At 47.0% G+C, this 27,803-nt stretch overlaps 2 protein-coding genes across 2 annotated transcripts in view; both read right to left on the reverse strand.

Annotated features, from left to right (window-relative positions):
* Positions 1 to 9,461, reverse strand: part of LOC309369108 (uncharacterized protein) — a 91,057-nt gene extending 81,596 nt beyond the window's left edge. Inside the window, exon 1 of the mRNA XM_081909786.1 lies at positions 9,381 to 9,461. The gene's annotated coding sequence lies outside the window, so the exon portion shown is untranslated. The remainder of the gene's footprint in view (positions 1 to 9,380) is intronic.
* The window catches only part of LOC309368831 (uncharacterized protein), a gene marked incomplete at its 3' end in the record, with an annotated part of 138,170 nt that overhangs the window by 3,731 nt on the left and 106,636 nt on the right, over positions 1 to 27,803 (reverse strand). The window lies entirely within an intron of this gene.

A 27,803-nucleotide genomic window follows, 5' to 3' on the forward strand; every position in this document is an offset into this window, starting at 1 on the left:
CATCCATCCTCCAACCGCCTCTAGACACTCACACAGAAATTTCACTGCCTTCACTGGTTCCGATTTGAAAGAGAGGTAGAGCTGGGTATCATCTGCATACTGATGAACACCCAGCCCAAACCCCCTGATGATCTCTCCCAGCGGCTGCATGTAGATGTTGAAAAGCATGGGGGAGAGGACGGAACCCTGAGGCACCCCACAAGTGAGAGCCCAGGGGTCTGAACACTCATTCCCCCCCACCACTTTTTGGACACGGCCCAGGAGGAGGGAGCGGAACCACTCTATGACAGTGCCCCCAGCTCCCGGCCCCTCAAGATGCTCCAGAAGGATGTTATGGTCGATGGTATCAAATGCTGCTGAGAGATCCAGCAGAACTAGGAAACAGCTCTCACATTTGTCCCTAGCCCGCCGGAGATCATCGAACCAGTGCGACCAAGGCAGTTTCAGTCCGATGATGAGGCCTGAATCCCGACTGGAAGGGATGCAAATGGTCCGCTTCTTCCAGGCGTGCCTGGAGTTGTTCAGCAACCACTCGCTCAATCACCTTGCCCAAGAATGGAAGATTTGAGACTGGGCGATAGTTAGCCATATTGGCACCATCTAAAGATGGTTCTTTAATAAGCGGTTTGATAACTGCCTCTTTCAGCGGGTCTGGGAAGGCTCCCTCACAGAGAGAAGCATTCACGACCCCACGAAGCCCATCTCCCAGCCCTTCCCGGCTAGCTTTTATAAGCCAGGATGGGCATGAATCAAGGAGACAGGTGGTTGGTTTCACTTGTCCAAGCAGTCTGTCCACATCCCCGAAGGTAACAGATTGCAACTGATCCCACAAAACTTGACTAGACAGGACACTAGCACTCTCCCGCCCCGGCCCTGCTCCCACGGTGGAGTCTACCTCTTCCTGAATCTGAGTGACTTTATCTGCAAAAAACTTTGCAAAATCATTGCAGGAGATCATGTGGCCCATACTGGGCCCCGATGTAGCAGGTAGTTCCACTAAATTGCGAACCCCCTGAACAAGTCTCCTGCTGCTGTTTTCTGCAGATGCAATAGAGGCGGCGAAGAAAGTCTTCTTTGCCATTGCTACCGCCACTTGGTAGGCTCGACATTGAGCTCTAACCCGTGTCCGGTCAGCTTCAGAATGAGTTATCCGTCACCGGCGCTCTAGCCGCCTCATTGATTGTTTCATTTCCCTCAGATCCGTGGAAAACCACAGGGCTGTCTGGGCTCCATGCAATCGGAGAGGGCGCTTCGGAGCCAAACAGTCAATAGCCCTGGTTAACTCCACATTCCAGCGGGCCACCAGGGAATCAGCTGAAAGGCCATCAACATGGGATAAAGCATCCCCTACCACTCTCTGGAAACCATTTGGAGCCATTAAGTGGCGGGGCGGACCATCTGAATCGGTCCCACCTCCATGCAGAGGGGAAGGGTCGCGGTTTTATGAATCATTGACCTGGCATTGCACAGCAGCACCTTCAGGTCATGTGGGTATCCCTTGCTGATTCTAGTATCCGTCCAGTCAGTACCAGGCCTGGAGGCAGGGATAGTCCTCCAACAACGACTAAACCTGCCTCCTCTGTAATGACATGGTCTGGTCTTAGCGTAACTCCTCCTCCTACCCGTGATCACTGAGATCGGTTGCCCCAGTGCATCCCCCCCATGGAACATGCCCCAGCTATTTTGTGGGCTGGCAGCCCTGACCCCCCTTAAGAACAAAATAAAACCCTCAAAAAACAGAAAGAACCCACAATAAAACAATACAAACAAAAAACTGTAAAAATTGCAAACACATTAAAATCAAACAAATTCCCGAACCCAACCAAACATCCACCCCACCCCCCACAAAAAAGTACAGTGCTACCCCGCTAGACAAATGCCCCGCTAAGCAAAAAACGCGCAAGACGAAAGGGCTTTCTGATATTTTTTCTGCTTCGCAAGACGATTTTTTCTATGGGGTTTTCTCACAAAATGAAATTTTTTTCGTGGTCTCCCCTTTTTTTGCCTTTTCTGAAAGGCGCTAAGCCGCTTATCTGCAAATTGCCGCTTATCCGCTAAGCCGCTAATCTGTCAATTACCGCTTATCAGCTGATCCGCTGATAGCGGAGCTCCGCAAGACGAAAATCCCTGCAAGATGAAGGCACCCGCAGAACGGATTAATTTCGTCTTGAGGGGTAGCACTGTAATCAAAAGGGGAAAAAAGAATTTTTAAAAAAACATTTTAAAAAGAACATTGCACCGCTCCAAGTCCACCTGGCCAGCAGCAGCAGCAGCAGCAACCGTCCTTATGAGGCTTCAGGCCCCGCCCTGGGCCAGGTGGTGAGTGGCAGGAGCAAGGCACTCACGCAGGGGAGTTGTTTCAACAGGATTGCTTTGCTGCACATTTTATTTATGGATGCTTATTTTATTCTAAGTTTAAATTATGGGTATTCGTTTTTGTGCAAATAAGTTGTACTCCACCTTGTGTTATTCAAGTCATTCTGCCTATGCAAGCATTCCGGTTTCCCCAATGGAAGGATCCACTTTCTCCTCTCCTCCTGAGCTGTTCCCTCCTAAGAACTAGAGCCAAATTCAAGGGGTTCATGGGGGCATGGAGAAGGGGAGGAATTGGAGACAGGCCCCATTTTACAGCCGATGGGGCTGGTTAGGTGAATCCAGGCCGCTATTTGTTCTCATTTGTCCACTGCTTAGAAACCTATTTTTGCATTCAGTTACCAATCTAGAAATAAAACAAGCCTCTTTTGCACCTTTAGCGCCCCCCGTTTCCGTGGGGAACCCCCCCTTTTTGGGGTTTCTGGAGCGGATAAGGGAGAGTGGTGCGGTGCTGCGAGGCGATCGCTTTTTTCACGGAGTGAAGCCGCACAGCTGTGGTCGGAGCGCGCTAACTTCTTTCCTGTGGACAATTTGACTCTAAACAACTACCCGTGAGTAGAACAATTCGGAAGACTATCAAGGGAACTTTTTAAAGAACTTTAATTTGAAACTACTTCAAAAGAAAGACTTTAATTTGGCGCTACAGCGGGAAGGCTTAAACAGGAAGTTCGCCTTCTGCTTTTGTAAATAGTACAAAGCAAAGAGGCTGCAAGCGAAGTCTTGGAAAGCCGAATGGATAAGATCTAAATTCCAGCCTTTTGAAAGATTAAATCCCCCCCCCCTCTTGTAGCAGGGAGAAAGAGGGGGGTGCTCTTTCTGACACTTTTAAACCTGCAGGGAAGGGACTTTAAGACTAGAGAAATCCACCACTTTAAACCTGGACTTGGTCTGCCAATGGAACATTGAGATTGCTACTTTGAAGGAGCTCTTTTGGGTGAGAAAGTAGAGTCTTTGTTTCCAATCGTTCTTAAACTTTTAAAAGAAGGGTTTGAAATTGAAAGTAACAAAATTTGGCTACAATTGGAAGTATTTGGAAAACTTTAAGAACTTTAAAGAACTTTAAAGTAACAAGAATTTTAAGGATACATTGTAACTACCTCCCCCAAGAGGAAGTTTTTGAAACTGCTGTAAGGGCTGGAGAAGGGAAATTTCCACTGGTAAAATAGAACTGTGAGACTGTGAGAGTGACCTTGATATTCCTCAATTGTTATGGCAGATGGTAAAGACTCTCGGGAGGGGACTTTGAGATCTGGGAGACAGTGGCAGCAGTCTCGAAGGCAGTCAACGGCAGGCCTTTCGGCCTCATCTAACCCATCTCCAGCTGCTCCAGCACAATCTAAGGTGATGATTACAGAGGAGACTTTTGTTAAAACATTTGAAAAAATAAATGCATCACTGGAGCAATTAAATAAGAGAGTGGAGGTTGCAGTTACCTCTATGAATTGAAATACAGAATCTATCCAGGAATTAATAAAGGAAAATAAAAAGATAAAACAAACCGCAGAGGAAGCCAAGGAGAAGGCCGAAACTGCAGACTGTAAGGCGTCTGCTACAGAATCTAAAGTATTAAAGTTGGAATCAGAGGAAATTCCAGATTTATGGAAACAGCTTGATGAACATAAATTGAAATTGTCTATGATTGAGCTTAGGGACAAACAGACCAACTTGAGGATCAGAGCAGTCCCAGAGTTGGAAACGGGCAGCTTGACACACTTTATTGCCAAAGAATTTGTCGACTTTTGGAACCTGGATGAGGAGGGATTTAAAATCGTGACCGCTTTCAGACTTGGAAGAGGAGGAAAGAAAGATAAAAATAGAATAAGGGACTGTCTGATAACACTACGATCCAAGGAGGAAAGAGATAAATTTCTGGGCTGCCACTACGATAAATCTTTGGAAATCGCACAATCAAGAGTGGAGATCTTTAAGGATATCCTGAAGCATCTCTTGGAGCTCAGATGGGACTATAATGACCTAGTGGGTCACTTGAGAAAGAACAAAATCAACTTCAGGTGGGAATTCCCCCAAGGCTTATCCTTTACCTACAGAGGAAAGAAGATAAAGATAAAATCAGTGGAAAACAAAATTAAATTTTTGGACAAGTACGAAGAAGACCTACAGAAGGAGACGGGACAACAGCCGGGAGCACTGGTATTGGATGTATCGAACTTATCCTTTGGATTAGACAATAGAGTGAAACCAACAGACGAAGAACAACTCCAGGGTGCAGTTGGAGGAAAAGCAGAGTAATTACATCATGGCATTACAAATATTAAGCTGGAACATTAACGGCTGTAACTTGCCCGAGAAGAGACGAAAAATTTTCCACTTATTGCAAAAGGAACAATTGGACTTGATCTGCCTACAAGAGACACACGTGACTAGGCTACACAGGAAAATTCTCAGTAATAAAAAATTGGGACAAGAATTTATTTCATCGGACAAAGTTAAAAAAAGAGGAGGAGTAATTTATGCAACGAAAAGCCTATCACCGAAACTCAAATTTAAAGATGAGCATGGAAGAATTGTGGCAATTGAAATTCAATCACAGGGAGAGAGATTTTTAATTGTAGGCATCTATGCACCAAATGAGGGAAAATCGGAATTCTTTAAGAAGCTACATGAGACTCTGTTGGACTATTTGTATAATTTGATCCTGATGGGGGATATGAACGGAGTGGTTTCTACCAATATGGACAAAGCACAGAAACAGGTAGTTACCAAGGATGGTAGACTACCAAAAACCTTTTTTGATATGACGGACACTTTAGACTTAACTGACACTTGGAGACTAAAGAACCCTCTGGAAAGAGAGGGAACTTTCTTTTCTGAGGCTAAAATGACATGGACAAGAATTGACCAAATCTGGGCAACTAGAGGGTTGGCTCTGAAGATTAGAAAAGTGGAAATTTGCCCTAAAACTTGCTCTGATCACAATGCTGTTAAGATGGAACTGAAACTAACACCAATTGGATCCTTCAGATGGAGCATGAATGACACTTTATTTAGAAATGAAGAAGTGATCAAGAAGGCCCAAAAAACTCTGAGAGACTATTTTGAAATAAATTTGAATACAACGGTCGAGAAAAGAGTAATTTGGGACACAAGTAAAGCAGTCATGAGAGGATTCTTGATACAACAGAATGCAATTAGAAAGAGACTACAAAATGAGAAAAAAGACAAAATCTTGGAGAAAATAAAAGGAGAAAAGAAATTGAGAGCGAAACCAAAATCACAGGAGATTCTGAAAGAGATAAAGTTATACCAAGTACAACAACAATCGATTTTATTGCATTAACCGTGTGGCCATAGCATAGTATACATAGAAATAACAACATAAAATGGGGGTGGGGAGGTAAAAGTAGATGTCGTCCTAGACGAGTACTTTGAAAGAAATAGGGATAGCAGAGAGAATATAATGGGGGAATATAGGGATAGAAGAGAGAATATAATGAAAATGGTTTACAGGTGGTACATGACACCAGTCAAGCTTGCAAAAATGTATCCAACAATAAATGTTGGAAATGTAAAGAGTCGGAAGGTACATTCTTTCACCTTTGTTGGACATGCCCAAAGATCAAGGCCTTCTGGGAAATGATCTATAATGAAATTAAAAAGGTATTCCTGAAGAAACCAGAGGCCTTCCTCTTGGGCATGGTTGGCCAATTGGTGCCAAAGAAGGATAGAACTTTCTTTATGTATGCTACAACAGCAGCAAGAATACTCATTGCGAAATACTGGAAGACACAAGATTTACCCACCCGGGAAGAATGGCAGATGAAGGTGATGGACTATATGGAAATGGCGGAAATGACCGGCAGAATTCGAGACCAGGGAGAAGAGTTGGTGGAAGAAGATTGGAAGAAATTTAAAGACTACTTACAGAAACATAGTAAAATTAAGGAAGTTTAGAAAGAGACTGGAATTAAATAATCTGACTTTTGCATAAGTATTTTAAAAAATATATGTTAAATAAATTATTGATGGAAAGCAGGAAAGGTCAAATTACCTTGTTTTAATAAAATATGGATAAAAATTTGGGAAAGATGGAAAGGATTTGCTGAAATAACAAATTGAAGCAGAATACAAAAAAGGGAGGTGTGAGGAGGTCAAAGAAACAAGCTAATGAAAGTTATACTATAGAAGGCTTAAACTAATTTTGTGTATTTTTTATTGTTTGATTGTTTATTTTTTGTATTTGTGTTGTTTTGTTGTTATTGTTTGTGTTATATTGTCAAAACTTTAATAAATATTACTTTAAAAAAAAGCCTCTTTTGGATGGGCATCTGTCTTGGATGATCTAGCAGGGGGTCTCTTGACTCTGGGAGACAAGGAGAGAGAGTGCCTTCTGGCAGAAGGAGAGGGAGCCCCCGGTGGCTCCTCCTTCTCCTGACTCACCTCTGCCTCTCGACCTTCTTCTCCCACTCGCATCCTTCCTCTTCTGCCTCTGATTCTGCACTGCATTCTGCCACAGAGTCTCCCAGCTCACTAAGCCCTGTTACCCCTTCAGCTTCTGACACCTCCTCTTCCCAGGCTTCTCCCTCTTCTCCCTCTGACCGCCCATCCTTCTTCCACCTCCACTCCTTCGGCTCTGAGCCGTTTTCCTTCCTGGTTCCCTGGCTGCTTCCTCCCACCATTCATCTGTGCCCAACCAGTCCATGACATTGCTCCATCTCTCGGCCTCTGGCCCCACAAGGCAGCTTCCCCTGACCTGATCTGGTTCCACAGCTGCTGCTTCCCTTCTGCCCCCATGAAAAGACGGATCAGGAGGTCTTGCCGGCATCATTCTGTCACCTGCAAGAGAGAAAAGGTAAGCAGGATGCCAGGAGTGCCTGCTTCTCTCACAGGTGAAACAGGGCATCTCTAACTACAGATGGGCCTTTGAGAAAGCTTTACCTGCTGAGAGCATTTGGACGTTTGTGCCCATTTCATATGTTTGTTGTGAAAAAATACATCTCCCCTCTTCTGGACCCTTGTTCCCAACTGTTTCCCCCCAAAACAAGATGAAGAGAACCCTCAGATGAGTTGGAAAACCAACAGAATGAGACCAAACGGAGAAAAACCACCTTCCTCCTTACCCAGTGACCTCTCTCTGGTGTCCAACGGAGGCCTCTCTGCCTCACAGGAATCCAGGTCCATTTCTGCAAAGAGATCCTTTCCCTGGAAAAGAAACAAGGATTCAAAACAGATAATGGGGAGAAATACTAGAAAGAGAATGACAAAGACTTAAAGGGTACGAGATCTCATTCCATGGATGCTTTCCCAGAAAAAGGATGGGCCATCAGCAGACCATTATGGGATGTTCTCTGTCCTGTTTGGAGCCCCTTGGGAGTATCCAGAGGAAAGGCTCTCTCACCTGCTTTCTCTCCTCTGCCTGACTCAGGAGGAAACCTTCGGCCAGGGCCACCGCCTGGGAACTGGTCTCCGTTCCGCATTCCCTCACCCAGCTCTCCATCTCCGGTGGAAGGACAGCCAGGAACTGCTCCAAGATCACCAGGTCCAGCATCTCAGCTTTCGTGTGCCTTTCTGGCTTCAGCCACTGATGGTCAAAGTGGTAGAGTCGGCTGCAAACCTCTCGGGGTCCTTTGGCCTCCTGGCAGCAGAACTGTCTCACCTGCTGGCTCTGCACCTCTGAGCAGAGGGTGTCCACCTCACCATGGATCTTCTGCACAGAGTTTTCCCAGAATCCCCCACTGCTCCCAGTTTGGCTGGCATGGCCTTTTCCTGCTTCAGGGCCAGCCGAGTCTTGCTCATCCATCTGTGCTCTCAGGAAGCCTCTGAGAGATCGGAAGGAACCCTTTGGTCTTCTACCAAGTTCTGCCCGTCTAAATGAGAAGCTCTAGCAAATCCTACAAAGCAAATACATTGTTCTGTTACAGAATTTGTAGGACAGGGGGGGAATGGTTCCCTGAGCAAGCATGACTGTACCATATCCCAGACCATGAGCTATCTTTTTGAAAGAGAAGAAACAAGTCTCTAGCCTTCTAGCAATGCAAAATGTGGAGGCAACGGAAGGGATTTCTGTCAGATTAATCAACCTGGTTTCTCCATCATTCCAGTCAATTGAAGACGTCGGAACCTACTGACAAAGGAGTCGTTTCTATCTTGTGAAAAATGGATGCTTTGTTCTAGTGGGGGTCCTCAGGAGTTGCCCCCCACACCTACACCCACTCCACTGCTTCTGTCTCCTTTTCTTGCACTTGGACTCTCTGCCACTCTCAGAATAGACTTCTGGGGTGGGGTCCCTTTTTCTTTGCTCTGAGGGCCAGGTATGTATCTGGCCAACCCCCTGAGGGCCAAGTGGGCAGGGCCAAAGACATCTCTCTTGAAATTTAGGCTGGCAATTTATTACTATTATTCTGTTAGGCAGCTTAACACACAGCCATTGATGCCAAGGTCCCTGGAGGCTCAGTGAGTAGCAGTGCCCATTTCCGGCTGCTTTGCCAGCAACAATCCCTTTGGGACAGAGAGGATGTGGTCCTGGGATGCCCTGCTCTGGGTGCGAGGGGATTGCTGCAGTGGCCTCCGTGGGGAGCTGCCCTAGGAAATGACTGGAAAACTGGTCCCCAATGCAGCAGGCAGACTTTGGGCTGGGATCACTCTCTTTATTCCTGCCCTTTCTCTCCCACCTTTTTTTTGGGGGGGGGGCTAGTCCACCTCTTCGTCCAGCTTTGGAAAACCATTTACAGATGTTTCCTCTGTTGTGCAATGAGGCTGAGCGACATCACAGAGAGTTAAAGTCCCAGGGACTCCTTTGTATAAAGAAGGGAGATTTTTTCTGAACGGGGGGGGGGGATAGGCCAATGGGTTTGGGATCCTCTGATCTGCAGGAAGGAGAGCGTGGCAGCCCTGGCCCCTCCCTGGCAGGACCCTCTCCTCCTCCCTGACTTGGGGTCCCCCCCCCTGCAGGAGCAGATCAGGCCCCCCAGGCACCCTCCCCTGCTGCAGCTCTGGGACCCCCACCGTCTCCCCACTGCACCCTCTGGGGGGGGAGAGAGGAGACTCACCAGATCCCAGGAGGGGAGAGCGAGGCAGCCCTTGCAGGAGAGACCCCAAAGCAAGGAAAGGACTGGGGAGGGAGGGGCCTTGGCTCTAGAGGACCTGCCCCCTTGCTTCCTGTCCTCTCTAGGAAGGCAGCTCAGTTCCCTTTAACCCTTGCCAAGCCGAGTCCACCCAGCTCAGCCCTCTCTCAGATTCTTATTATTTCTTCTGCAGTTAGGGGGGCAGATGCCCCCCGGCTCCGCCCATGCCCAGATATCCTCTGGGGGGTGAGGCTCCTGGCTGGACTCTGAGCATCTCCCTCCCTTGGCCAGAAACCAGAGGAAGAGCTTGCAGGGAAAAGGGCTTTGCAGGAGGCAAGGAAGCTCCTCCTGGAATTCAGGAGTGGAGAGAGAGGAGGGGATCCCAGGGTCATCTAGTCCAACCCGAAGCAAGAGGGGGCCGGGTCTAGTTCCCTAAATAGGCAGCCCTGTTTAATAGGTTATTGTATTTTAGTGTTTGAATGGAAGCTGCCCAGAGTGGCTGGAGAAACCCAGCCAGATGGGCGGGGTATAAATAATAATAATAATAATAATAATTATTATTATTATTATTATTATTATTACTACTACAACCCCCAGCAATGCAGGAATCTCAGCTCAAGCATCCATGGCAGATGGCCCTCCGATCTCTGCTGAGAAACCTCCAAGGAAGGAGAGTCCACCACCTCCCAAGGGAGACCTTTCCCCTGCCCAACTGCTCTTAGAAGTCCCTCAAGGCAGCGGGTCCCGAGTTCTAGCCCTGCTGAAACAATGGCACTGGCTGCCAAGGAGGAACCCAGCGAAGTTCAAAAGAAATAAATCCTATTCTCGTCATAAATGAGTAATACCTTCTTATGCATGCTTTTTATACTAATATACAAAAGTATGCCATTTCCCTTTCCAGAAATGGATGGTTGTTCTTATTATGTTTAGGGGAGCTTTTAATATTTGATGGACTATTGTATTTTAATATTTTGTTGGAAGCCGCCCAGAGTGGCTGGGGAAACCCAGCCAGATGGGCAGGGTATAAATATATTATTATTATTATTATTATTATTATTATTATTATTATTAATCAGGTGAGTTTTCTCCTTTCAAAAGAGGAAGGTGGAATCTCCATGGCTGCTGATAGCATAATGTTGAAAGACTAGGGAAATACGGGGAGCCCTAGAGCATCTGCTTGGAATGCAGAATGTCCCCATCACTGTAGAACAGGGGTCCTCAAATGTCGAGTTGCTTCTCGGCATTCAAGGAAAAATCAGTCTCACACCATAGTAGGTTCCGAAATATGGCTGCTCCTAGGGCTAATGCAGCACAGCTTTTTATTGTGTGAAATCAGAAAGATACAAAGTACAAGCCAAGCAATTTGTTCTAGCAAGCAGATAAGGACCTTCGCACTAGACCATGCGAGCATCAGGCCATGCCACGTTAGCCAATCATATAGGACAGCACGAGCTGTTCACGCTCTGTTCATGCTCCAAGGATGCTTCTAGCTATGAAATCACCCTGTAATAATAAGAAATTTGCTCATGCTCTCATGTACAAGCAATCATTTTCCCACATATCCCCTTTTCTTGTTTATATTATTAGAGGAAAAGAGGGACCATTAGTCCAAATCGTACACTTCATTGCCTAAGCGTCTACACTTTGCAACATAAATTCCTCTTGTAACCCCTGTGGTGGGCCGTGGTCGGTACCACCATGCAGTGCATTGGGAAATCAAAGAGGGTATGCATTGAATGCAACAACACACCATAATGAAGCCAGCAATACATGCAATTACAATCAATAGTATTTTTCTTAACCATAATCCATTAGGTAACCAAGAAGACAACCACTCCCATGGATCAAAACCTTCAGGTGGATTCAAAGGATTATGGGCTATCATTTGTTCCATATGATCAATAGTAGCAGAGATATTGGTCGATTGATCAGTTATATACATGCAGCAATGAGAATGAATTAAGGCACAAATTCCACCTTTAGAAGCAAGGATCACATCTAAAGCATAATGATGTTGAAGAACTACATTTCTTATTTCTGATATTTCTTTGTTAATCATTTTTAAAGCCAAAATGGTGGAATTAAACAAATTTTCTGTCCAGTTTGCCAATTTATGCAAATCATGGTAATTCATGGCTGCACCTAAAGAAGGCAGAAGGGACCTAGAGATGGCCGTCCCTGTATATTGAGAAATAGGTGATAGTACTTCCCTTCTGTTACGCAAACGGACCGCTGGGAGCTTATCTATTTTATATACCAAGGGTACTACTATACCTAACGTGCAGGTACCAGAAAAGGCAGAGGGGATTTCTTTGTAGGCACGTGTGCCACAAAATAACCATAAATCAGATTGAAGCAAACATGTAGTTCTGCTGCTCTTTCTCATCCAGTCGAACCAAACATAAAAGTCTCTACACGCAGCTTGTTGTTCATAGGTCATGTAAGTTGTGACATTATTAATTAAAACCTTTGGTCTGCCACTCATGGTTGTAACATTAAGAAAACAAGAAGATCCATTAATGTATTCATGTGTCCAATTACAATATGGATAATGACCTAAAAATTTTTTGCTATTGTGATTAAAATGAAAACAATAAGGAGCTAATTCTACAAGCGATAGAAATACAGGAGGTAAACTTATGCGATTGTCCTTCATATTATTGCTAATCTTATATGAAGCATTTATAGGAATACCATGTAATAGAATGCCAGATCTTTTTGATTGAGGAGGGATATGCATAGACATCCAACAATCAGAAAGGTTAAGCATAGAAGCAAAATGATTAATGTCTCTAACGTAAGTATTGTTAGTCCAAATCTGATGATAAAGTTCAGGCCTCCTGGCCTTCTGCAAAAAAGCAGCACGACGAAAGCGGCGTTTTACAAAGTTCACGGAGAGGCTCCATCCGTTTGAAGTGGAATTGTGGGGCCACTCAGGACGATGCCATATTGGTTGCTCGGGGGGGCAATAAGGGTGAGAATGGTAAATTATTCCAATAGCTGTTTCCGAGCAACCTGCGTGATATTTCGTGGCTCGATTATTGGCATGTAAAAACCACAAACCAGGAGAAGCCACACAGCCATTTCTGCAGATACAGGAGCCCATTTGCTGTAAATAGGCCTCATGTACTGCTCCGTGCATTGCGGAGCCAAAAATCCAAACCCAACGAAACGTGGTGACACAGATGGGATGGTCGCTATTGGGGGGCAAAACCCAAGCGATGCCGGTCTGACGAGGGCATCCTTCAAAGCCAGGTTCATTTCCCAGACAAGAGGCGGCAAAACTGTAACGATAAGTGGTAGAAACGGTGGCTTCCCAGGGGGAAGGGGGGCCAACGCGATAGGGTTGAAGATGGCCTTTCAACGTGCCAGGAAACACTGGAACCGCTGTGGAAGGTGACGTAATCCAGGGCACATCAATATGGCGATGTCTCCAACTGCAATGCGGGTTGAGGTCAGGTGAGAGGTCATCACCGGCAAACAGCGTAAAATACGGTTTCAAGGTGTTGGTGTCTCCTTGGGCGAAGACGAGGCAACAGAAGAGCGCCAAGGTCGAACGCAGGAAATCAAAGAAGTTGGACCCTTCCACTGTGGATCTGGAAGCAACCTGTAAGACACTAAAGGACGCTGCAATATTTCTTCCTTCCAGAAATGAAGTTCAGCAGGCGTAAAATTCCTGTTGCCAAATAACCAGGGTGACCAATATGTGATCTAAGATGTGCTTCAGAAAATTGACAAGTCCTGGCCTGTATCAAAGATGGGGCACTTTGTGCTGGAGTGACATTGCTGTGCGGTAGATCTGCACTGCGCACGAAAATGGTCCACTTTGCCACATCCAAAGCAGGTTTTATCCTTTGCAGGATTCTGGGACACGGTGGAGGACAGAGCCGTGGCTAGCAGGCGAGCTTTATGCGTCTCAGTCCCCACCGATTGGCAGGCTTTAAGCATATCTGCAATGGCTACATTGGGAGTTGCCATCAAAGGGCGTAGTGCTTGCTTACAGTCCTCATTCGCATTATCAAACGCAAGCTGGTGTACGATCACTTCTTGGGCTGCTACGTCTTGAACTTGCCGTTTAAGGGTGTTATTCAAGCGATTGACAAATTGTCCATAAGGCTCTGTAGGGCCCTGTCTGATGCTGCCACCGCGCTCATTCTTGTCATCAGGAACAGAGGACAAAGCTTCTTGGGCAGCAGCGGTGGTGGCTGCCCAATACATAGGATCAAGGGCCAACTGTTGGGCAATAGTAAGAAAATTGCCTCCTCCCGTCAGCCCATCAAGAACATCAGTTTGGTTCAGCATGATGGGGGCTGGGGGTGCAGGGCCATTGTCCTTGACAGAAGAATACAGTTCCTTTATGAATCTCAAATCAAACTGTTCGTGCCGGGCTGGGCCTCCCCCTGGCGCGGCAGGAGCAATCACAGGAAAAAGATTAGGAGTTGTAGAATCAAAAGCTAGCAACGGAGCAGCGGCGCGAAGAGATTCTTGAAGTGGGGTGGAAGCGGTGCCAGATGCCTTGGGCGGAGGAGGTGGAGGAGCGGGGGGTGCTGCAGAATTTGAAGAATGCAGGGGAGTGACAGGAGGAGCCGAAGGGAAAATGTCCGGCGGTTTAGGAGGTAGGTTTGAGGCAGGCAAAGTGGGAGCTGGGAGGGCGGGCGAAGAAGCTGTTGCGGCAGCCAGAAGAATGTTTGAAGGAGTTAAGCACGACATAGCTTTGTAGACGTTACACCAGGCATGCAAAACCTTGACATCAATCTGAGGATGATTTTGAAAGAAGTGTCCAATTTTTTTCCAATCGTCTAACTCCCAATTTCCGTCCTGGGGGAACCAGGGACAGTGAGTGTCCAGGGCTATTATAAGGGACTTAAGGTCAGCTTTCTGAACAGCAAGGTTGTTACTGGCCAAAAGGAATTTAAGGTCTTTAAAAAAAAATTTCTGTGGTGCAGAGAGAGACTTTCCCATGATTGCAAGAGTTGCAAAAAGAGCAGGGAGCACTTACCGGAGGGATCCTTAGGAGGATGAGGGAGGCGCCTTTTGCCCTGTCCGGGCGGAGATAAGTGCTGATAAGTCCGTAACGAAGTCCAGAATCACATTCACACGGGAGCTCTCACCGGGGATCCACTACGTGGATGAACGACGCGTCTGCAGCCCTGCCGGGCGAGGTGAGGCTGAACGTTGTAAAACAGCATGAAGTCCGAAAGAAATCACACGGGAGCACTCACCAGGGATCCACAACGTGGATGAACGACGTGTTGGTGAGTGCTGAACAATGAAAAACAACGTGAAGTCCGAAGGCAGTCACACGGGAGCACTCACCAGGGATCCACTACGTGGATGAACGACGTGTTGGTGAGTGCTGAACAATGAAAAACAACGTGAAGTCCGAAGGCAGTCACACGGGGCACCAATTGTCGAGTTGCTTCTCGGCATTCAAGGAAAAATCAGTCTCACACCATAGTAGGTTCCGAAATATGGCTGCTCCTAGGGCTAATGCAGCACAGCTTTTTATTGTGTGAAATCAGAAAGATACAAAGTACAAGCCAAGCAATTTGTTCTAGCAAGCAGATAAGGACCTTCGCACTAGACCATGCGAGCATCAGGCCATGCCACGTTAGCCAATCATATAGGACAGCACGAGCTGTTCACGCTCTGTTCATGCTCCAAGGATGCTTCTAGCTATGAAATCACCCTGTAATAATAAGAAATTTGCTCATGCTCTCATGTACAAGCAATCATTTTCCCACACTCAAACTACGTTCCCTGGCCTGAATCCAGCCCGTCAGGGTCGTGAATCTGGCCTGCATGATCATTTCAGAACCCACCAAGTGTCTGAGGCTGAAAGCATCTCGCCGCCTGCTCAGTCAGTCCCTGTGAGGTAAACACCACAGGCGTGGTGGCGAGTCTATCAATGAAAGGCCAGGGGGTTTTGCCCGGGGACGGGGAAGTGCTGTCTTTTGGCTTGAAGAGGTTGGCGGAGGAAAGCAGACTTGGGTTGATTCGGATTCCTTACGTATTCTTTAAAGGTGGGAGAAGGAAGTATAGTCCTATTTTTGTGAGTGGCGCAGCGGTCTTTCCACTCCTGTGATTTACATGCTCTGAAAGTTGGGATCTGTTTTGATATTTAAATTTTAAAAGGCTGGAGTGGAACCGGATATTGACCATCTCCTTAGCCTGGGGAGCCATGTTCTGGTTGAAGGAGGCCAGGATTTTCCCCCAAGGCCTGGGGTGTCCCTCCTCCCCTGTAGTAGGACTTGGAATCCAGGAGAAAACTCTTGGAAGAGCCTTGCCAGGTGCTCAGGGACGGACTCACCTGTCCCCATGTCCTTCTCCTTGCAGATGTGCTGCAAACTGTGGTGGAATGTGACATCAAGCTTTATTTACAGCCGAAAATCCTCGGTCAGAGTAAGAGGAAACAAAGGATGGAAGTGATTTACAGACTGACTTCGATTCTTACACAGACAGTACAGAAGTTGTAAACATGGATATCATGTTACACTAGCAATGGGAGAAAGAAATACTGAGAGTTTGACCCCCCAGATTGGTCCAAGACCAAAGCTGGCATCCCTCATGGTCCAGGAGTGCCAGGGACTCCGTGGTGGGGGCAGTGGGGGCCACTTTGGCCCAGATTGGCCCCTGACTCCAAGGCGCTCTTTCCTCCCACAGGACCTCCGATGTAACACCCTTTGGGAAAGTGGGGAGGAACAGAAACCAGCAGCCAACAGCATCCCTTCTCTGCTGGCCTTTGCCCTAAGGTCCCCCCCATCTCAGAGCAAGTAGCTCTCCCCCATGGATTCAGTCCTTTCATCACTTCCATCTCCCCAAGAGGCTCCCAAGGCTGATCATCCTCTGCAGTTGAGAACAGACCTAACTGAAAAGAACGGCTTCCTCTTCTGGTGACACCAGAGAATTCTAGAAGACATTCACCCTTTCCATAGCATTATGGATGCACAATTCCCACAGACAAGGTTCTTGGCAAGACAAGGGCCTTCGCTGGCCATAGAGTGTCCTCCTCAGCATTCCCAATGAAGGAGCTGGGTTACAAGAGGTGCAGCTAATGGGGGGGCTGTCCTCCCCCTCCCATCTCACCTGGCTGCTAGGCAGGAAAGCAAGACCCAGAGAGAGTTGTGGGAAACCCCCAAACCAGCTTGCTCTGTGCCAGACCCAAAGCTGTGACTAATGTAGAAGCAATCTGTTTAGGTGTTGATGCTGTGAGCCCCTCCGTCCTACACTCCGGTTGTGTATGCGAGTAAATAAAGCTAGATATCATAAAGACAACACAGTCTCCACTGACCTTTATTCCAATGAAAGTGAATCTGGAGAAGCGCCTGGGACCCCTGGAATCTCACTGCTCAGAGAGTGGGGTAGTTTGCAAATACAAACACACACACACACACACACACACTAATTTGTGCCTGTGTTCCTAATAGATAACTAAGTGTGAAGAGCATGTCATGTGCTTTAGCAACAGCCCTCCTGTAAATAAGGAAATGCAACCTCCATTGCTGGTCGACTCAAAAAAGCAACAAGGGAATCTGCTCTGGTGTCCCGTGAGGTCTGTACGGCCCTTAAGTAAGAGGAGCCACTTTTAATATATGAATTAAAGAAATTTTATTATAATCAAAAATTCAAATTACATTGTACAATTTCAATTAACCCCCCCCCCCCGGTTTATAACACCTCTGTTTCTTTTGCTTATAATTTTGTATTCCTTATATATTAAAATGAAGGTAATAACATTTGTCTCTTCCTTCTCATTTTTACCTCATAATTGTATTTTCTATTTGTATTTGTCCTCTGTAAGTGTATCACTCAAATCCTGCCAGTGAGTTCATTTCTACACATTGTTTCTATATATACATCTTAAAACGTTCCCAATCTTTTAAAAAGTCATTATTGTCCTTATCTTTAAGTCTCTCAGTTAGCTTCGCCATTTCAGCGTATTCCACCAACTTTTCTTGCCAGTGTTCTTTTGCTGGTATTTCATCGCCTTTCCATCTTTGAGCTAGTTAAATTCTGGCCACTGTTGTCACATACATGAATGGATTATTCTTAATTTTTGGTAAATCCTGCCCTAAAATATCTAATAAAAATGCTTCTGGTCTTTTAACAAAGGTTAACTTAATTTTTTTTTCGTTTCATTATAGTTCATCTCCCAATAGGTGGAGCCAGGTGGGCCCAGGTCCAGGTGAGGGGGGGTTGCTATGGTGACAAGGACTGGTAAAAGCCACAGACTTGCAGGCGGCCATTTTGGGTTAGCAGTGAGGCGAGTGGAGAAGAGAGCAGTTGGTGGCAGTTGACAGAGGACAAGGCGAGGCAATCAGTGGATTCTTATTTTCTCAGTTTCTTATTTCGCTCCTTATTTCATTTATTACTTGTTTTTCTCTTCTTGACGATGTGCCACAGGCTTTCTTCATCCAGCAATGGTGAGTATTGGAGGAAACAAGAGTAGGGAGAGCATAGCTGTCAACTTTTCCCTTATAGGGTTTTTAGGAAAACCTATGAGATGGCAGTGAAGGCCGCTAAGAGGTCCTACTTCTCGGCCTCCATTCCATCCGCTAGCTCTCGCCCGGCGCAATTATTTAGTATAATTAGGTCTTTAACGTCCCTTGAAGGACAGCCAAATTTAAATAACAATTTGACACACAGCTGTGAGGCATTTGCGAGCTTTTTTGCGGGGAAGGTCCTGTTGCTCCGCCATGACCTCCCTGCCAATTTGGATACAATAAAGGAACTGGAGGCCCCTCGACTGTCCTCGGGTCCAGTATTGGTCCAGTAACCCCAGCCGATGTGGACAGACTCCTCCGAGCTGGAAAGCCCACCACCTGTCCTCTCGACCCGTGCCCGTCTTGGCTGATTAGAACGTGTCCAGACGAGGTGCGGGCCCCCCTGGGGGATATCATCAATTTGTCCCTTGGCACCGGGACATTCCCAGGGGAACTGAAGGAGGCAGTGGTGTGCCCGCTTTTAAAGAAAACATCATTAGATCCCTTAGATCTATCCAATTACCGACTAGTTTCAAATCTTCCATTCCTGGGTAAAGTGATTGAGAGAGCGGTTGCTGAACAGCTTGGTAGGTTTCTGGATGAAACATTGGCTCTGGATCCATTCCAGTCCAGCTTCCGCGCTGGTCATGGGACCGAGACGGCTCTGGTCGCCCTAACAGATGATCTCTGCAGGCAGCTGGATCGAGGCGGGTCGGGGCTGCTGCTTCTTCTAGACCTGTCAGCAGCCTTCAACGTGGTCAATCGCAAACTGCTGGACCACCGCCTTGCCGACGTGGGGATTCAGGGCACAGTCCTTCAATGGCTGCGCTCGTTTCTCTCTGGTCGGGGACAAAGGGTGGTGCTTGGGGGGAATTGTCATCCTGCCACCCCTTGGTGTGTGGAGTGCCCCAGGGTGTGATACTCTCCCTGATGCTTTTTCACATCTTTATGCACCCCCTCGCCCAGCTTGTCCAGAGTTTTGGGCTGGGCTGCCATCAGTATGCTGATGACACCCAACTCTATCTGTTGATGGATGGCCATCCTGACTCGGCCCCAGACACACTGATCAGATGCTTGGAAGCTGTGGCTGGATGGTTACGTGGGAGCCGGTTGAAGTTAAATCCTTCAAAGACAGAGGTCCTCTGGCTGGGACGGGAGGATATGGGATTGAGGGGGCAACTCCCATCTCTTGCAGGGGTGCAATTAGTGCCAGCACCGTCCATAAAGGGTTTGGGTGTAATCTTCAATACCTCCCTCTCCATGGAGGTGCAGATTGCAGCTATAACAAAGGTGACATTTTTTCATCTCTGCCAGGCTAAGCAGTTGGCTCCTTACCTCTCTCGCCCTGACCTAGCCACTGTGATCCACGCGACGGTCACCTCCAGACTGGATTATTGTAACTCGCTCTACGTGGGGCTGCCCTTGAGACTGACCCAGAAACTCCAGCGGGTGCAGAATGCCGCAGCGGGGTCTTCGCTGCGAGATCACATTCATACGGTGCTATACCAGCTGCACTGGCTCCTGGTGGAGTACAGGATCAGGTTTAAGGTGCTGGTTTTAACCTTCAAAGCCCTATACGGCCTAGGACCCTCGTACCTACGGGACCGCCTCTCCTGGTATGTCCCACAGAGAAACTTACGGTCTTTAAATAAAAACATCTTGAAGGTCCCAGGCCACAGAGAGGTTAGGCTGGCCTCAACTAGAGCCAGGGCTTTTTCGGCTGCGGCTCCAACCTGGTGGAATGCTCTGTCACAAGAGACAAGGGCCCTGCAGGACTTGACATCTTTCCGCAGGGCCTGCAAGACAGAGCTGTTCCACCAGGCCTTTGGTCAGGGCGCAGCCTGACTCCCTCCTTTGGCAATCTTTACAAAACTTTAGTTTATGGTTGCTATCAATTTTGATTTTAATTAATTTTTATAATGTTTTTATAATGTTGCACTGTTTTAGTGTTGTTAGCTGTTTGTCTTTCATTTGTTTTCTTATATGTGTGTTCCCAGTAGAAGCCACAATTCTGTGGGTACTCTAGGTGGTGCAGAAAACACCTAGAAGCTCCCTAGAGGTTGAAGTGCCGATCAAACTTCAATTTTGTGCTCTATTAATTCCAATTAGCCAACAGAGGGTGTCACAGGGCCAGCCTACTTTCCCTTTAAAGCAAACTTGGGTCTCTAGCTGTTTTTGGACTACAACTCCCATCATCCCTAGCTAGCAGGACCAATGGGGAGGGATGATGGGAACTGTAGTCTGGGAGCTGCTGGGGACCCAAGTTTGGGAAACCTGCTTCAAAGCAACTTTTCCATTTTGCCCACAAAGATGGAACCTGTCCATGTTTGTATTTTCTTGTATTTTGTTTTTCCAATGACCTTTGTGCGTTTATTTTTTAAGAGGGCAAATTGAAAGAGAAATTGTATGGCAAGTTGTGGAAGAATAAAAGGTTGCATTTTTTTAAAAAAACAAAACAAAACCTGGAGGGTAGTGTCCTCAAATATATTTTTTTCAAAAAAAATTATTGCTTTTCCAAATTTCTAAGAAGAAATGACATTACACAACACACAACAAAAGAGAACACATTAGAATACAAAAGAAAAACAGAAACAATTATTCCTTTCAAAACCCAATTTACCTTACATTGTTAACTGACTTCCTTGAGTCCCCCCTAACTGAATTTCATTGTATCACCTTGTTACAGTTCTCCAAAATCATATTTCTAATAAAATTATCTCCTATTTACTACCCTCGTCTCTTTTATTAGTATTCTAATCCTTCATATTTTACAACACATTCATATTTTAGTCCTAAGCCTATTTGTTACTTCCAAGTGACTTCTCATTATCATATATAACAATATTTAGCTAAATATTCTTTAAATTTCTTCCAATCTTCTTGTGTCTCCTCTTTCTGGTCCCAGACTCTTCCAGGCTCCTCTCCATATCAGGGACTCTGAGGGACTTTCCAATTCGGACAATCTTGTCTTGTGACCTGTAACTTCTGTCTTGACTTCTTGAATTTCTTTTTTCAAATCTACAAATTCTTGTTTAAGCTCCTGTAGGCTCTGCTGGGTTCCTCTTACATCTGTTTTTATTTCAGTCAACATTTGCATCACCGACTCTTCAAAAGTTAGTGCTTTAGAGCCTCTTCTGTCTTTAGGCATGCTTTCATCAGGCTTATCTACACCATTAGCCATAACTATTCCACAGTTTCAAGGTCTGCTCACCCAGACTCAGTCCACAGGTTTTTAGTACACAGACGGCAACAGGCAGCTCAGTAGCTCCCCCCTTTCTAAGTCTTATTCTTTTTACTCTTCTTATTCATATTGAAAAGCATCCAAAATTGATTTGAACTATTGTAAACAATTCCAGGAGGGTAAAAGATACACTGTACAATGTTTCAGCGAGTTCAGACAGCTGCAGTTACTTTGTAATCCCCAAAGAGGAAAACAAAAGTTGAAAGTATCCTCTCCCTTTGTGACGTAATAATGGAGTCTAGCCTTTCCTCACTGGGAGGTCCGCTTCCAGAAAGCAAGAGTCTATTCTCTGTCAAATCTATCTCATTCAGGGTCCCAATTCAGTCAAATTCTCCCCCCTTCCCCCAGCAGAAAGAGGGGGTTGGAATATTTCCTTGAAAGTTTTTAGCAAGTCTTTTAAAGTTACAGCTTCGGTCAGCGGTAACTGCTTTCACTTTCACTTCAGCGGAAATGCAAATCCTTTTTACTCACAGTTTTCCAATCTTAATTTAGTCCGAGAAATTGGTCGCTCACGATCGCTGGACTTTGGAGCTTCGCGCAATGAGGGAAGCGAGTCGATTCCACAGTACCGTCTCCAATCCCGCTCGCTCTCAGAGCTCTTGCTAGCGCTTACTGGGGAGCAGGGGAGTTGCTAAGGATACCCGCCGGAACACCAGGTTCTCAGAATGCTCAATCTGAGGTATTTTTTGGGATTCCGCAACGCTCTCACGGCCACCCCAATCTTCAAAGCGCTGGGGCTCTTTCAGGTGAAAGAGCTCCCGTACGCCATAAATCAGCGGGCTAACCGGAAGTTCTCCTCAAATATTTTATGGGGGGCAAAGACCCCCAGGCCTTTAATAATTGGCACGAATTCCCTACAGCCACAGGTCTCAGGAATCTTACAACATAAAAAACCATAAAAACACACACAAAAAAACCATATTAAAAGGGCAGTAGATGTCATTCAGCTAAAGGCATGGTTATAAAGATGCGGATTTGCCAGGCTCCAAAAACTGTATAATGATTTTTCTGACCTTTGTATGGATTCTTTGATGGGAAGTGAGACTGTATTTCTGATTGAAGTTCTTTCCACATTCCACACCCTGATAGGGTTTCTCCCCTGTATGAATTCTTTGATGAGAAGTGAGAGAGGAGCTTTGACTGAAGCTCTTTCCACATTCCACACACTGATAGGGTTTCTCTCCTGAGTAAATTCTTTGATGGGAAGCGAGACTGTGGCTGTACCTGAAGCTCTTTCCACATTCCACGCACTGATAGGGTTTCCCCCCCCCCGTATGAATTCTCTGGTGGGAAGTGAGTTTGGAGCTATGAGTGAAGCTCTTTCCACATTCCACACACTGATAGGGTTTCCCACCCGTATGAATTATTTGATGGGAAGTGAGATGGGAGCTCTGACTGAAGCTCTTTCCACATTCCACACACTGATAGGGTTTCTCCCCTGTATGAATTCTTTGATGGGAAGTGAGATGGGAGCTCTGACTGAAGCTCTTTCCACATTCTACACACTGATAGGGTTTCTCCCCTGTATGAATTATTTGATGGGAAGTGACAGAGGAGCTATCAGTGAAGCTCTTTCCACATTCCGCACACTGATAGGGTTTCTACTCTGTATTAATTCTTTGATGGGAAGTGAGACTCTGGCTGTGACTGAAGCTCTTTCCACATTCCACACACTGTTAGGGTTTCTCCCCTTTGTGAATTCTCTTATGGTAAGTGAGATAGGAGCTCTTACTGAAGCTCTTTTCACATTAAAAGCATTGATATGGTTTCTCCCCTGTATGAATTCTTTGATGGGAAGTGAGAGAGGAGCTGACAGGGTTTCTCCCTTGTATGAATTCTCTGATGCTTAGTAATGTGAAGCTCTTTCCACATTCCACACATGGTGTTGCCTGGACTGAGCTGCTCCCCAGAACGGAAGCCCCCACCTTCTCTTCCAGTATTTTTTGAGCATCTGGACCACTTTTCAGACCCTACAAGATTAGACAGAGAATGCTTCCTGCATTCCAGCGTCTGACTCCTGTAGCTCTCACACAGCTGTCTGTCACTCTCTCTCTCTTTTTCTTCTCCCCTTTGTTCAGAGCTCAGATGACAGTTCCTCTCCCCCTCCTCTCTGCCTTCCGCTGCGAACTCTCCTCTCCCTAGGCCTGCTTCTTCTCTGGCTGGCAGTACCTGAGCTTCGCTGCCAGTCCTCTCTTTGGTCAACCCAAGACGACAGGAGCAAAAACAAAAACCTGAAGATACTTCGCTTTCCTAACAATTCTGAGGCTAACATTGAAGATGGCCTGGGAAGTTCAGACCCGCCCAATCTGTTGGGATGCGCTCAAAGGTAACGGGGGCATTTGGCAGGCCCCCAGCTGGTTCCAGGCTGGTAACCGGGCAGCGACCCGCAACTTCAGAACTCTTCAGAAGCTGGAGCACCCTCTAATCAGCAGAGTAATTAACTCTTTGCGACAGAAGGGTGGTCAGAGGCATATGTAAAGCATATTTACAAGCAGTTTATTCAGCATAGATCAAGACAAAGAAAAACATGTCTGCTCTACTTCGTGTCTGAGAGCAGGAAGCATGAGGCAAAAGCTATACACAAACGGAAGTTCCCAGCAAGCTGTGCTGGAATGTAAACAGACATGTGACATGCAATAGCTCTACACATCTGTTTAGGTGGAATGGAACATCAATATCCTAACACAATCATGGCAGAAAAAGGAATAATTTGAGGAAGATTGTTCAAAGGAAAAACTGTAATTTACTATTTACTGTGGGGGTGTTAAGTTCCCAGGTGATTTAGGGGCCACGGTTGAGCTCCGTGAAAATATACGAGGTTGGTCCCATAGAGGTATGTTTTGAATTTCCAGGCAGCTATAACGTTCCCACAGGGAGCCTTACTAAGAGAGGCCATGATCCCACGATTCTCCTCCATGACTTGGGTCGATTCGGTTTCATTATGTAGACATTTACTTTAAAGGTGGGAGAAGGAAGTATAGTCCTGTTTCTGTGCATGGAGCAGCGGTCTTTCATCTCCTGTGGTTTACATGCTCTGAAAGTTGGGATCTGTTTTGATATTTCAATTTTAAAAGGATGGAGTGGAACCGGATATTGACCATCTTGTTAGCCTGGGGCAAGGGGCAGCAACCTTTTTCAGCCATGAGGCGGTCCACCGTCCCTCAGACCATGTGGGGAGCCAGACTATATTTTTTTGGGGGGGGGGTATGAACAAATCCCTATACCCCACAAATAACCCAGAGATGCAGTTTAAATAAAAGGAAACATTCTACTCATCTAAAAACACACTGATTCCCGAATCATCCATGGGCCGGATTGAGAAGATGATTGGGCCGCATCCGGCCCCCAGGCCTTAGCTTGCCTACCCCTGGCCTGGGGAGCCACATTCTGGTTGAAAGAGGCCAGGATTCGCCCCCAAGGCTTGGGCTGTCCCTCCTCCCCTGCCGTAGGACTTGGAATCCAGGAGAAAACTCTTGGAATAGCCTTGCCAGGTGCTCAGGGACGGACTCACCTGTCCCCATGTCCTTCTCTTTGCAGATGTGCTGCGGTTTCACATCCCTCCCCCAGGGGTGAGTATTGGAGAGAACCAGAGCAGGGACTCAGACCTGCCCTCCTTGCCCCCCACTCTGCACTCTCGGATGTGGAGAAGCCCTCCCTTCGTGAGGAACTGACAGACTGACTTTTGCCTTTCATCTGCTGGAGGGAGATCTGCTGTACCTGCCGGAGGTGATTCAGAACTGCCAGGCAGGTCAGCTCAGGGGGCTCTGAACCTGAACCCCAAAGTGCTCCAAGCAGGAGGTGGCCAAAGCCATCCTGGTGAGTGATGGGAGGTGTGGGGGACCCCCATGGGGAAGTGGGGAAGGGAGGGGCTTTGGGGAAGGGGTTGTCCGTCTGCCGGAGAGGAGGACCTTACTGGCCTAGGTTCACGTATCTTGCACATAAACAACACATAAAATGCAATAATATAGACGGAAGTCCCAATAAATCAGTTCATTCATAAAGGCCAAATGTCTGCTAGTTTCTGTTCCACATATGTTCATAAAGTCCAAATTGGGGACTACTACAGTTCCACATTGTTGACAAGGTGTGCTGGCCTGGGATTCGGACTCGGATGCTGAACCTGAGGGATCCCAGCCTGCACAGGATTCCCCACCACCATAACCAGCTGAGCCAGGGCTGGGGAATGAGCCTGAAGGGTCCTCACCTGTGCTGGATCCTCAGGTGCAGGCACCAACTGAGTCTGCTCTGGCTCCTGAGGTGATGGAGGACCCATTGCCTGCAGGTGCTCCACTCTCAGCCCCATCAGAGGAAGCTGAGGTTGCCTCTGGGTCCGGTAACCCTCCAGCCACTCCTGAGCTGCAGAGGCTCAGGGTTAGAGAGGCGAGTCACCAGAGGATCGGGGTCGCCCTATGCCTAAGGACAGATAATAGCCGGCCAGCCCCAGTCCCAAGTTGCAGAAGCAGCATTGTTGGTTGCTAGTTCCTGCCTGAGCTCCTGACCCACCCTGGCTCCCTGCTTGCAAGCCTCTTCCTGACTTCACCCAACTCCCTGCCCTCCACCCAGCTTCAGCTACAACAGATTGCCTCCACGTTGCACCTTTGACCACGGACTGGACTTGGACCTCGCCTCTCGGGTAACCCACAGGACTGTATCCTTATTAGACTTTACCGACTTGAGGGGTCTGTGTTGCTCCCGGACGGGAGGAAGGAGGTCAAATGACACCGTGGTTGATTCAAAGAAAGAGTTTATTCTGCTCTCCGGATAGCAGAAGGCACTTGCGTGGTCAGTCCACAGTAGGTCCAAAGAAATGAGAGATTCCATGCAGTATATATATCCTCCAGGCACCCTCTCCCCCCTTCCCCAGGAATCCAGCCACGTCAGGTTACACATGCAGGTTGACATCACAGATGTTCCTGCTCCGGTACTCTTAACCATAAAAGGGTTTTCCTTCCTGTACTCCTGACCATAAAAGGGTATTCCTGTTCCTATACTCTTATCTTGGAGTAAAAGGTCACCAACTCTAAGAACACACTCTGGCGCTGTTCCCAGACTAGGTCTGTGCATCAGAGTGTGGTCAGGATGTAAGATAAGTGCCATCCCTGCTCCACTGGAACAGCCAAGGCCATCCTTGCTGTCACGGACTGATAAAGGAGGGGCTCTGAGCACTTGTTTGTACAGCCGGGTTTTTGTTTATCTTGGGAAATCTATCTGCCGTGACACCTGATTACTTTATGATCGTCAATCAGCAGTTTATAACGGGTCCGGCACACTTCTTCAAAGCTGCGCCACTGTTGCTCCCTTCGGGTCACGGCTTAGCAGAGTAGAACAGCGGTGTAAAGCAGTCCTTTTCTCCATGCAAGCATACACAGACAGGTTCGTCTATTTACAGCTCTTTATTGAAACATTTTACCTACAAAGACCGGGGCTTCTTTCAGCCATGTCTCTCTCTCACAGATACACAGAGAGAAGTGAAAGTACAGGGAAAAACTCCTCCTCCTTAGCTTCTAAAAGCTTCTGTCTCCTCCCGGCTTACGTCTGACGTCGGAATGTGACGCACACTCAGAACCCTTAACCATTTAAGTTCTAAACACTCACACCCCCCCTTGCGTTGGATTCCGACTGCATCTGTGGAACATCCTCAGCAAAACTCTGTGAGATCAATGCCTTCCCCAATGCTTTGTGCCCTCCCTTGGCAAACCTGTTTGGCATTTGTGGAATCACCTCACAACTCTCAGAATCGCACTGTGCGAAACTTACCCACGCACCTGTGGCCTGGTACCTCTCTGGTGGAATACCCTTTGTTGTGCGACTGGACCTCCTAGGCACAAACTCAGGTGTTCCCTCTGACTCACTTTGATCAGCAGGTGTGTCCTCTGCATCATGGGATTCTCCTTCTGACTTAAAGCGTCTTCGAATCCTTTCCATCACGCTCACAGGAGAACTAGGCTCACTCTTGGGCACTCTCTTAACAACTTGTGGAGATGCCACATCCTGCTCTTGACCCTGGTCAGTGACCTGGTCGTCATCAGCAGCCTCAGCCTCTTCTTCCGCCTCATCAGAACTGTCTTCTGGATCAGAGAGACATTCTGAGAGAACATCACGCCTGACAGGAGACTTTGACTTTACATCCTCCTCACAGAACTCAGCGTGTTTACTGATCAGCACCTTACTCTGATCACCTGAAGGGTAAGCAAACCGCCATGCACGGGCTTCTGGCTCATACCCACAGAAGATCATTTTCTGGAATTTGGCTCCATCTGGCCCTCGCAAAGCCTCAGGCGCAGAGACAATCGCAGGAGACCCAAACTTGCGCAGAAAGTGAACCTGGGGTTTGCGGCCATTCAACAGAGAAAACGGAGTGTCACCTACCAGCGAATTGTAGGTCCTATTCCAGGTGAAGCATGCAGCTCTAGCCGCCTCCAGCCAAAACTGTGGAGGTAACTCAGACTCTGTAAGCATCACCTGTGCTGCCTGAACCAGAGCTCCACTCCTCAGCTCTGCCACCCCCCTCTGATTGGGTGAAGTAACTGTGTGACGTATCCCTTTCTCGTGAAAGAACTTCTGCAAAGCAGAACCAGTGTACCTAGCATTTCTGTCACTGATGATCGCTTGTACTCTGGTGGAGAACCTTAGTTCTACTCCCTCAATCCAGCTCTTGATCAGCTGTGCTGCATCCTCCTTGGA

This window comes from Podarcis melisellensis, assembly GCF_964234715.1.
Source record: "Podarcis melisellensis genome assembly, chromosome: 4".
In the NCBI taxonomy this organism is placed as follows: domain Eukaryota; kingdom Metazoa; phylum Chordata; class Lepidosauria; order Squamata; family Lacertidae; genus Podarcis; species Podarcis melisellensis.